At 41.8% G+C, this 12,115-nt stretch overlaps 1 protein-coding gene across 2 annotated transcripts in view; it reads left to right on the top strand.

Annotated features, from left to right (window-relative positions):
- The first annotated feature begins 3,168 nt into the window (after window positions 1–3,168).
- The window catches only part of LOC139542599 (metabotropic glutamate receptor 4-like), a 277,141-nt gene continuing 268,194 nt past the window's right edge, over window positions 3,169–12,115 (top strand). Inside the window, exon 1 of one of the 2 annotated variants that reach the window (XM_071348230.1) lies at window positions 3,169–4,188. The gene's annotated coding sequence lies outside the window, so the exon portion shown is untranslated. The remainder of the gene's footprint in view (window positions 4,189–12,115) is intronic. The other variant, XM_071348238.1, reaches the window with a different exon arrangement.

Here is a 12,115-nt window from a genome sequence, read left to right on the forward strand (position 1 = left end):
GGTTTCCCCATATGATAGTCTATAACTGCTGCGCTATCACAGGAAAGCAGGTCCACAGACGAAAGGAGAAATGAATGATCAAACCTGTGTTTGTAAGTAGTCTATCTATGGTAGAGTGCGTGCGGCTCGCCTTGCTCCCTCCAACAGTCAAACAAATGGTTTGATTTAGAGATTTAGTTCATGAAAGTAATGCGAAGTAATATAACGCGTTACTTTTCACACAAAGTAATACTGTAAAGTAACTTTTGTTAAATGTTAAATATATTACTTTTCCAAGTAACTAATCCCAACATTGGTAGCGACAGGTTTGAATTAATTCTATAATATATCCATGAAATGAGAGCTGTCTGGGGCAGGCGATTATGCCTCAGTGGTTTGCCTTTTCACTGGGATTTCTCACTGGGGACTGGAATTAGCATGGCTTAAATTTCTTCAGCCCCTCGGCTAATTGAAACGTGTAATCTCCCGAGTCGGCACACCACAGAGGAACTGGGAGGACTGCTCTGAAGCTCTGTCTCAACATGATCTCCTCAAAGCAGACACATTAAACAAGAGTAAGAAGGCTCCAGCTCCCCCAGCAACCTTTAACTACCTTAAGCTCTTTCACTTAAAGCGTTGACTTTAAGCAAAACAGTAACGGGTGAGATTTGTAGTTTTAAATGCACTCTCAAAACAATCTTACTCACTCTCATCCAAGGACATTAGACATAAACCGAGAATTAGTTTCAGGGGATGAGATAGGGACAGTGTATGTGTGGTGATTAGTAAAATGTTTCTAAAGATAATGTGAGTTGTGCGGTTTGTACTCTTGTCCCCTTCAAACGCACAACATTCTGATGTAGTACACAAGGGTCTGCTTAGTTTGTGAAAGAGAAAACCAGCAGGTACTCAGGCCCCCTAGGACCAGAGTTGCCTGTCACTGGCTGAGGTGTACTGCATGCTTAGTTAGGGTTGAATTTGCTCCAACAGAGTTATGCAGCAACATTGATTGGCTCAGATGCTTTTTTTAAGCCCAGAAAGATGCTTCCTGATATAGAGCATCGTCCCGCCTACTCTTTCACGGTTCAGATGGAGTTTGGATGGTTGAGGTGGAATCTGCTCAGCACTCCACAGGTGTGACCTGCAAAGTCTGCCTGCCCCCTGAAACAGGAGCTTACTGTAGCTCCCTGAACAGAGGGCATCAAGGGAACATCACACAGCAGCTGTGCTCACAGGCAGGCTCAATTTGAGAAACAGCTTGCTTCAGGTATCTTGAGGGTATCTCCTCATTTGAACTAAAAGTCTGCAGGGACCTCAGGAATAGCGAGATTGAACATTCCTGTCACTGGATTTTTGTGTAAAAGTGTGACAAAGAAAGAGTTTAAAAATGTGGCACTGCAATTAAGCTATTAGATTTGCCTTGCTCCCTCCAACAGTCAAACAAATAGTGAGATTTAGAGATGTAGTTCATGAAAATATTGCAAAGTAATATAACGCGTTACTTTTCATTGTAAAGTAACTTTATGGTCCCTGGAGGAGAGAGGTCATTCTTGGCAGGTGTGCACTGCCCTTCAGCCAGCTCTGTGGTGGATTATAAAACCAGGCAGATTTTATAATATAAGCCTTCTTACAAGCCCGAGGTGCAGGTTGGCATTTCTTGTCATGAATCTTGTCCTGGAGGGAGCTCTGCAGAGTGGTCACTAGGTGGCACAGCCACAAAGTCATAAAATCTGATATTAAACCTAACCTTAACCATACTGCTAACCTTAACCATACTGCTAACCCTAATGCTTAACCCTAACTGTAAATTAAGACCAAAAAGCACATTTTAGTTTTCATACATTTTTACAATATAAAACTGGCCCATCTAGCGGAAATCACTCAAGTTCTGCCTCCAGGGCAAGATTCATTTTTATTTAACTAGGCAAGTCAGTTAAGAACAAATTCTTATTTTATAATGACGGCCTATCCCGGGCAAACCCTCCCCGAACCCGGACAACGCTGGGCCAATTGTGCGCTGCCCTTTGGGACTCCCGATCACAGCCGGTTGTGATACAGCCCTGGATCAAACCAGGGTCTGTCATGACGCTGCTAGCACTGAGATGCAGTGCCTTAGACCACTGCGCCACACGGGTTCCCATCATGACAATAAACATCATGTAACGGCTGTCTAATTCCTCCTCCTCGGATGAGGAGAAGGAGTAAGGGTTGGACCAAAACGCAGAGTTGTTAGTGCTCATATTGATTTAATCAAAACGAAACTGAACACTTACAAATACAAAAAAACAACAAACGTGACAAAACCGAAAACAGTCCCGTGTGGCACGAACACTGACACGAGATACAATCACCCACAAACAAACAGTGGGAACAGCCTACCTTAATATGGTTCTCAATCAGAGGAAACGTCAAACACCTGCCTCTAATTGAGAACCATATCAGGCAACACATTTAACCCAACATAGAAACACATAACATAGAATGCCCACCCCAACTCACGCCCTGACCAACTAAACACCTACAAAAACAAGGAAAACAGGTCAGGAACGTGACACATCAACCTGCCCCTGAGGTGAGCACACCAAACAACTCCACAAACAATCAGATAAAAAGATTCAATTAAGTAGTACAGGGAAATAATATGTACTGTATGGGCCAATGGGTTATTTATTTATTTATTTTGATTTAACCTTTATTTAACTGTTAAGTTGAGCCATTTTGTTCACATTCAGCATCACTCCATCAAGGGAAATATGGTATCTACATATATTTCAGGATGTTGTGTATCCCTGGAAATAATCAGAATTCATTTGAAAACATAGCTTGTCCATATGGGGTAAGTTGAGCCGCCTACACATTTCTGTAGCTTACCGCTTCGGCTCAATTTACCCCACTCTCCCCTACCTGTGCAGTTAATTATGGACAGACTAAAAACGGTTTATCCTAAAGGAGGCTTAATGCATCATGAACCATAACTTTTTGCAACCCAGAATTTGGCTTGGTCATTTCATCACGTTGAAAGAACAGCATGTTCAGCAATAGGAAAATGCAGCACACAATACAGCAAGCATCGCATTGGCAATGCAGCGTCTGTTAGAGAAAGCTCGCCTGTTTGAGTCAGCAGAGCGGCGTCACATTTGAAAACATAGAAATACCGCCTTTTGTTCCCGCCCTAGAAAAACGACCAAAAGCGTTGTGGTTAGATAGATGTAGTTTTAATATATCGACTACTGGATGTACATAGTATTTGCATGTCAAAAACATAACGATTAGGCCTAATTATCTATTTCGGTTTTCAAAAATGATAATCTAACATCTGTATTAAGGCAGGCGAACCAATTGTGTCTCACGTGCTTATTGTAAATCTTATTGAGCGTGAAGATGCGCTATGTCTGCTACACGCTTTTGAGCAGACTAATCATAACATATTCTTATACATATTCAATGTTTGCAGGATTAGGGTATAACTCCAAAACAAGTAAACTCAGTGAACTTCAAGTCTGAAATTACATGAAGCTTAATGTAGCAGGTGGTCGAATCGACATAGCCTAAATCAAAAAGAATACCAGCACGATTTAATAAGTGCATGGCGCACTCTTTCTTGGCATGTGGTGTAACTGCCTTCTGGTAATTGTGAAATATTTGCGCTTTCTATCCGGTTCTCAGCAGAGGCATTGATACCAATCCCTTTACCAAAATTAATTGTGCATTTTGCTGCGTTGCATTATGATCAAATGAATTCAGTGGGCGCTGAGTGCACTCCATCGATTGGACAGTGCTGTCTCCATTCCGCGGGCATGCGAGGTTTGCTTTTCAGTCATCTTCATTATCAGGAAATGTCAATATATGTTGTTTAAACACAAGATGTGACTGTAGTATAAAGGCTACTTTACGTCACCGGTCAATTCGATTTATCTGTAATCAGCAGCAGGCAACGAAAGTTAGGCGAGTCAAGACTTTCACCACCACTTTCCAGTGGAAAGCGCTCCAGCGGCTTTGGGATCGAGACAGCCTACTCAAACGCATGGATTTCTTTGGGATATTTCAAACGACGGATGGAGCTTTTTGGAAGTAAGGTCGAGGACATAATCTACACAATATTACCAACAGGAACGACATTTTTCTTGATTCTTACATTGACACGTTTGTGCATTGGATATGGGTCAGTTCACACCGTGAAGATTCTGCCAGAGCAGACCCGGTAAAGGGGTAAGTAGCCGTAAAATGGGTCAACTTTGAAATTCAAATATAAAATAGAAGATAGACAAAGGCATTCAACTATTCACATTTCAGTACGCTCAATATCTATATGTGGTTGTATTAGATTAACTGAAAGCAATTATTTAGACAAACGGAAGTGTTGTAGCCTAGGAGTTTGTGTAGCCTAATGATTTTAAGGTTACTATAATGACACAATTGCAAAATATAGGCACATACTTGCAGAGAAACCTCGAGATCTCATTATGTGGTGTTTGTGTATCCTGAGAAGTGCAACACCACGAATATTGAGGCACGCATTGATTGATTGTTTTATACATGAAGGTGCAGCGTGTGTGTGCAGGTCTGTGTCCGCACCCGTAGTCCACATGGAAATGATGCGGACTGCAAAGCAAAGAGATATGTTTTTGTAAGGAAACGAACAAACGAAGTTATGTTACTTCATGTATGCTTTGTGGGGCAAACAATGTTATAATTGATCGAACATATCTAACTAGTGATATCGACAATTATTTTGAGCCACTATGGAAGTGCATGAGCAACTGACTCTCTGCTATTCAGACGGGTTAGAAATATCACAGAATGCGAGGTGCCTTCTAAAGGCCCCCCCATATGCATCCTTGCAATAACTTCGATACGCCGGAGAAAACTCCCGCGGGGAAAGCAAACGGTGTGTTAGAATTCTTTTCCACTCTAGATGTTCTACAGCTGTGCTGTGCAGCAACCTCTTGGCAATCCGAGAAAACGATCTGGAGACACACACGTGGTGTCCAATGGAATGGAAAACTATTAACGGACACAACTGTCAACTGAGAAGAATTGTGGTGGATATAGGTAGAGTCATAAAATAAACACCACGGATAGTCTGAAGGACTGAAGCACCATGCAACAGCTTTTAGAAGTTTTGACATTTCTCATTGGAAATGTTAACACATTGGGTTTGCACATTAATTCTCTTACCAACATCACCCTATGATAATTCCAATGTTCAGTGGAAGTCAGCCTTTTGTGACCAAGTATTCTTAAAGGTCCAATGCAGCCGTTTTTATCTCAATATCAAAAAATGATGTAGCTAGGTGGTCTGAAACCGCTCCCATGCAAAACATGCTGACATTTCAGGTGGTATTTTCAAACAGCTCTTACACTAAAAATACATGATCATAATTTTCACAATTTCACAGTATTATTCCAACTTCATAGTGTGGAAATATACAGTTCATTCGGAAAGTTTTCAGACCCCTTGACTTCTTCCACATTTTGTTACGTTACAGCCTTATTCTGAAATGTATTAAATAAAAACATTTCCTCAGCAATCTACACACAATACCCCCCCAAAATATATATTTTTTTGAAATGTTTGCAAATGTATAAAAAATAAAACACAGAAATACCTTATTTACATAAGTATTCCGACCCTTTGCTATGAGACACGAAATTGAGCTCAGGTGCATACCTGTTTCCATTGATCATCCTTGAGATGTTTCTACAACTTGTTTGTAGTCCACCTGTGGTAAATTCAATTGATTAGACATGATTTAGAACGGCACACACCTGTCTATATAAGGTCCCACAGTTGACAGTGCATGCCAGAGCAAAAACCAAGCCATGAGGTTAAAGGAATTGTGTCGAGGCACAGATCTGGGGAATGCAACCAAAACATTTTTGCAGCATTTAAGGTCCCCAAGAATAGAGTGGCCTCCATCATTCTTAAATGGAAGAAGTTTAGAACCACCAAGAATCTTCCTAGAGCTGGCCGCCCAGCCAAACTGAGCAATCGGGGGAGAAGGGCCATGATCAGGGAGGTGACCAAGAACCCGATGGTCACTCTGACAGAGCTCTAGAGTTCCTCTGTGGAGATGGGAGAGCCTTCCAGAAGGACAACCATCTCTGCAGCACTACACCAATCAGGCCTTTATGGCAAAGTGGCCAGACGGAAGCCCCTCCTCAGTAAAAGGCTCTTGACAGCCTGGTTTGGGATGAATTGGAATGCAGAGTGAAGGAAAAGCAACCAGTGCTCAGCATATGTGGGAACTCCTTCAAGACTGCTGGAAAAGCATTCCTCATGAAGCTGGTTGAGAGAATGCCAAGAGTGTGCAAAGTTGTCATCAAGGCAAAAAGGTGGCTACTTTGAAGAATCTCAAATACAACATATATTTTGATTTGTTTAACACTTTTTTGGTTACTACATGATTCTATATGTGTTATTTTGTAGTTTTGATGTCTTCAGTAGTATTCTACTATCTAGAAAATTGTAAAAATAAAGAATAACACTTGAATGAGTGGGTGTGTCCAAACCTTGAACTGGTACTCACTCCCCCCCCCCTTAAAAGATTTAGATGCACTATTGTAAAGTGGCCGTTCCACTGGATGTCATAAGGTGAATGCACCAATTTGTAAGTCGCTCTGGATAAGAGCGTCTGCTAAATGACTTAAATGTAAATGTAAATGTATTGTATATATATATATATAACACAGGGAACTCACGTTTTTGACAGCACAGCCCCTTTAACATGATCTTTCTAAATAAGATGGTGACAGACAACCACTTGAAAATGAACGGCCATGTCTTATGGAAGATGTGGTAAATATCAGAACGTTGGTGTCTGCAGAGGTTGCGCACGAGTATGACCTCCGGGGAAGTGAACACTGCCTTGAAAGTCAGATTACAGTAATGACATCATGATATTAATAATGCCGTTTCCATTTGCAGGATATCTATACCCCAGGCCTCTCTTTGTCTGTTTAGGGTATAAGATAAGCTCTGCTCTATCTTTGTCTCAGCTTGCCTTCAAATCGGCCTGCTGACATGATTGCTTCCAAATGTGCACTTTTCTGCAGATCATTTTTTTCTTGTTTTTGACGAACGTACAGCTAAAGGGGAAAAGTACTCTACATATCACTGGGTTAATTATCTTAAGAGGCTGACTAAGCACAACATTTTTTATTTAGATTGAATTTAGCCCTGTCTTTGAGGTTCCCCTGGATAGATTTGATGTCTTCCGTTATTGGGTTATTCCTTCTGGCATGTTCTTAATGAACACAGCCACTGGTAGCCTAGCTACATGATGCTAGACAGATAGAGAACACATGTGATGTGAGCAGATCCCAGGGGGAGACAGGTTGTGTGTGTAGTAGGCTACTGTATCAATGCAACACGCTGCATGGAAAAAGAGGTGCAGGGCTCAAACAGCCTTAGATTTACATTACCCTGCGTAGCTCTGCTTCTCCCCCCTCCCCCTCTCTCTTTCTCTCTCTGTCTTTCTCTTTTCTCTCTATCTCTCTGTACCTCTCTGTCTCTCTCTGTCTCTCTCTGTCTCTCTCTCTCTGTCTGTCTCTCTCTCTCTCTGTGTCTCTCTCTGTCTGTTGGTTTAACAAGTGCACACTCAGCAAGAGCCCTCTGGGTAGCCCACTGTTCTTAAGTTTCTTTAATATGCCATGGGGTAGAATGTAAGCAGCTATGGAGTAGATAGCATTACTCTATTCTATACCAAGTTAATAATGTATGGCTACATGCATAACATATTATGCTGGTTCTTAGTAGATGGTGTTTTTGCTGTTTGACATTCCAATCTAGTTCGGAGTGGTCATGTGTCGTCTAGGACATCCATTTATTTAAAGTGAATAAAATCACAGTAATCAACATTTAGTATGGTATCCAAATACCAAGTAGAAACAACGGTAGCGCATTTTCAATAGATACTCTAGAGAGTGGTTCATTGTTGCTTATGCTTTGGTTTTATATAGAAGATAAAGAAAAATTGGAGGATGGATTTCCAAAAAACAGCCCAATGACTTCCCCTGGAGCGATGTTGTTCCGTCTGTAAAGAGTTTGGCTGGGAAGGAAGGGGACTTCCATTGGGCTGTGCAGCCTATCACGAGCCCGAGTTCCAGCTTCAGTCTCCTCCCGGCAGATACCATCTGCTCATTGGAAGCCCCGTCCAAGCAGCTCTGTGTTGGTAGAATGGAGAGAGAGCGAAAGAGAAATAGAGAGAGGGGGGAGGTAGGAAGGGGGGGGGGTGGAAGAGAGAGAGGGAGGGTTGGTGGGAGAAAGAGAGGTGGAGAGAGAGAGAGGGAGGGTTGGTGGGAGAAAGAGAGGTGGAGAGAGAGAGAGGGAGGTAGATAGAGAGAGATGCAACACTGCACTAGACTGACTCATACTGGCAAGATTTGTCTGTATGGCTCCCTTGTAAGTTCCGTGACCATGGCATTAATTCACAAGGGTTCTGTGTCAGGAGTTGAGTTTTCTGTAGGCATCGACTCCTAAAAAACACTTTGACCATTCCATATTGCTACCCAGCTGAGGTTTGTGGAATGCAACAAGCCCAATGCATTCTTGATCTCTGTCTACACAATCTGTGATGTAGAGTAAACTATGAACTAGGCAGAATGTCCTGACTCCTGAGAGGATTCATTAATTCATACTACTAACAGTGGATAAAGAAAAGTAACCAATCTGTCTATTCAATAGACACAGTCAAGATCTGACTTTTATAGAGGAAAGAGGAAGTCAGTTCTGGAGCTTTATGGTTACTGTTTTTCAATTGGAGACGTAAGACGTAAGAATTTATTTTTTATACTGTGCTTAAACATACCTAGATATAACAGAACAGCCATTATCAAATATTTTAATACATCTGCAGAATGTCTGATCATTGTCTTGCCTTTGGACCTGGATTGCATATCTTTAAGCTGTTGCCTAATATGTGGGTGTCATCATAAGGTGTTGCCAGAAATTGATTCAAAAGTGCTTAAATTGATCATGTGTGTCTTCAGAGAAGGTCTGTACAACAGTAGACCATGCACATTAAAGCAAGGCCATGATTGAAGTTATGTGAATATCTGTCTCAAACACAGCCACCCACACTCGCATGTGTATACGCACACTCTCTCTCTCTCTAGTTCTCTCTAGTTCTCTCTCTCTCTCTCTCTCTCTCTCTCTCTCTCTCTCTCTCTCTCTCTCTCTCTCTCTCTCACACTCTAGTTCTCTCTAGTTCTCTCTCTCTCTCTCTCTCTCTCTCTCTCTCTCTCTCTCTCTCTCTCTCTCTCTCTCTCTCTCTCTCTCTCTCTCTCTCTCTCTCTAGTTCTCTCTCTCTCTCTCTCTCTCTCTCTCTCTCTCTCTCTCTCTCTCTCTCTCTCTCTCTCTCTCTCTCTCTCTCTCTCTCTCTCTCTCTCTCTCTCTCTCTCTCTCTCTCTCTCTCTCTCTCTCTCTCTCTCTCTCTCTCTCTCTACCTCAAACTAAATATATGCAGAATAGAAAGGTCCTCAAGAATGTTAAGAGTATATCCTGAGTCATTGTACGCAAAGCATTCTCCTAGGGCTGACTGGTGTGAAATGGACTGTGAAATGAGTGCACTTAACATCCCCTAACTCGCTGGATTATACACATCGCAGAAGGTTACGCCATCACCCTGTCTCTGCCTCTCAACACTTCCCCAAGTCCCATTCACCTTTAATACGGTCAAATAAACATTCAGAGCGCATTTCCAGACAACCCCGCACAAACGTCCAAATGATGAATGGAGAGGAGTTGTTTCTGTTGAATTAACTACAACCATAACATCAGGTTACAACACATTAACACTGACAATGGTTGAATGTAGAGAGCAGCAAGATGAAAAAAATAAGACTTCCCTGATAGCAACACGTGTGTCATATCAATCTCAAAGGCAATCCGGGAAATATCAATATCAATCTCAATCTCTAATGCAGCAACAATCGTTATGTTTACATGTCAAAGAACATGAGCTAAAATGAGAGCCGTGGCTGAGGCACTGATCATAGCATTTTCAACAGTGCAGTTCAAGAAGAGTTAAGAAAATATTTACCAAATAAACAATTTTTTTTTACTTTAGTTTATTTGGTAAATATTTTCTTAACTCTTCTTGAACTGCATTGTTGGTTTTAGGGCTTGTAAGTAAGCATTTCACGGTAAGGGCTACAGTTGTTGTATTCGGCGCATGTGACAAATAAAGTATGATTTGATTTGATTTGATATAAGCCCTGTTGTGAATATCCCCTTTTAGTCACACTGTCCTCTCTCTGGCTATTCACTGTAACACACCTTCTGTGATATGGATTCCGATTGGATCGTTTGCCATGCATAAACGTCATTCTGTTGAAAAGGCTTGTGCCGTCGCTTGTTAGCCATCTGAAACCTTGTCATCATTCGATCCTTGCAGCATTTTAATTGCATGCAATAATGCAATAAAATAACCCACATGGGAGTCATTTTCATAGGCACTAAGAATAACAACTCAACCTGATATTTTCTAATACATTTTTTATTTCTGCTCTCTAAAGAGTGATGAAAGAAATGCTAACCGGTGTTAAAGGGGCAATCTGCAGTTCAACGATAACAAAGAGGTACCACCCTGCCACTTTTTGAGTAAACAACTGAGGGATGGGGCCGGAGAAATGTAACCACTCTCAAATGAATATCCAGAGCTACAAATGCCAGGACTGAACATCCATGATACGAAGGTGATAGTTCTAACCATATTTTAAAGCTAATTAGTGTTTGTTTACTACTACACTGTTTATTAACAATGGAGTTAAACAAGCTTATATTTTGGGTTCTGATGTGGTATGACAGTTGAAGTCAGCCCATGAGGCATTTATATTTATATTCTTCAAGAATTCTTCAAGAATCAGTGGTTATATATCATTAATTAAAAGTCCAAAAATAGATGTAGTAATCACATGTTAAGAGTAAAGTTAGTTTAGGTTTTCTATTAGCAACAGTGTCAGTCACCCAGAATAACTTCACATTGTGACAGAGTGAAAATCTCTCTGTCTCTCTCTCTCTCTCTCTCTCTCTCTCTCTCTCTCTCTCTCTCTCTCTCTCTCTCTCTCTCTCTCCCTCTCCGTGTCTCTGTCTCTGTGTCTCTGTCGCTCTCGCTTCAATACAAAGGTGCAAGTTAGCAGGTAACTATAATTATTATCTCAGACGTCATGATTAGTTATGTATGGACCATTACCTGGGGAGGGGAAGGAAGCTCACACATCACTCATCCATCCAAATCTTCCAAAATGGTCTCCTCCGCTCTAAAATAGATTTACCTTCTGTGATAATATGGGTCTGAGGCTGGAGCTGGAGCCGGGGCTGGGGCTGGGGATCGGCAGGCTATATGATGGTGTTGATGTTGGGGTTGGAGACATAAGAGGACAGGCATTATTTTTTATGATGCCTTCTGATGATTCATTGAACTATATGAGCAGCAAGACTGATTAGATTGTATTCCTTCTTCTCTTTACCGTGGATGACAGGATGACAGCTTCGGAATGAGGCCATATTCAGATTGGATCTGGACTGGACAACATACACTTACACACGTACACACACGCACACACACACACACACACACACACACACACACACACACACACACACACACACACACACACACACACACACACACACACACACACACACACACACACACACACACACACACACACACACACGTACACACACACGCACACACACACACACACACACACACACACACACACACGTACACACACACACACACGTACACACACACGTACACACACACACACACACACACACACACACACACACACACACACACACACACACACACACACACACACACACACACACACACACACACACACACACACACACACACACACACACACACACACACACACACACACACACACACACACACACACACACACACACACACACACACACACACACACGTACGTACTCCAGCTACACTGACGTGTGCTCCAAAGTTAGACAGACATAAACACACTGCGCAAATACACAGTCATGCTCATGGTGCTGCTTTGCTGTGATTCATTCAGTCACAGTGTTGCACAACATTGCACAGCCATCGGTCTACTTTACAGTGATCTAAAGACACAGTGCTTATACTGTACTAGGACT

The sequence above is a fragment of the Salvelinus alpinus genome, chromosome 2 (assembly GCF_045679555.1).
Source record: "Salvelinus alpinus chromosome 2, SLU_Salpinus.1, whole genome shotgun sequence".
NCBI classification, from domain to species: domain Eukaryota; kingdom Metazoa; phylum Chordata; class Actinopteri; order Salmoniformes; family Salmonidae; genus Salvelinus; species Salvelinus alpinus.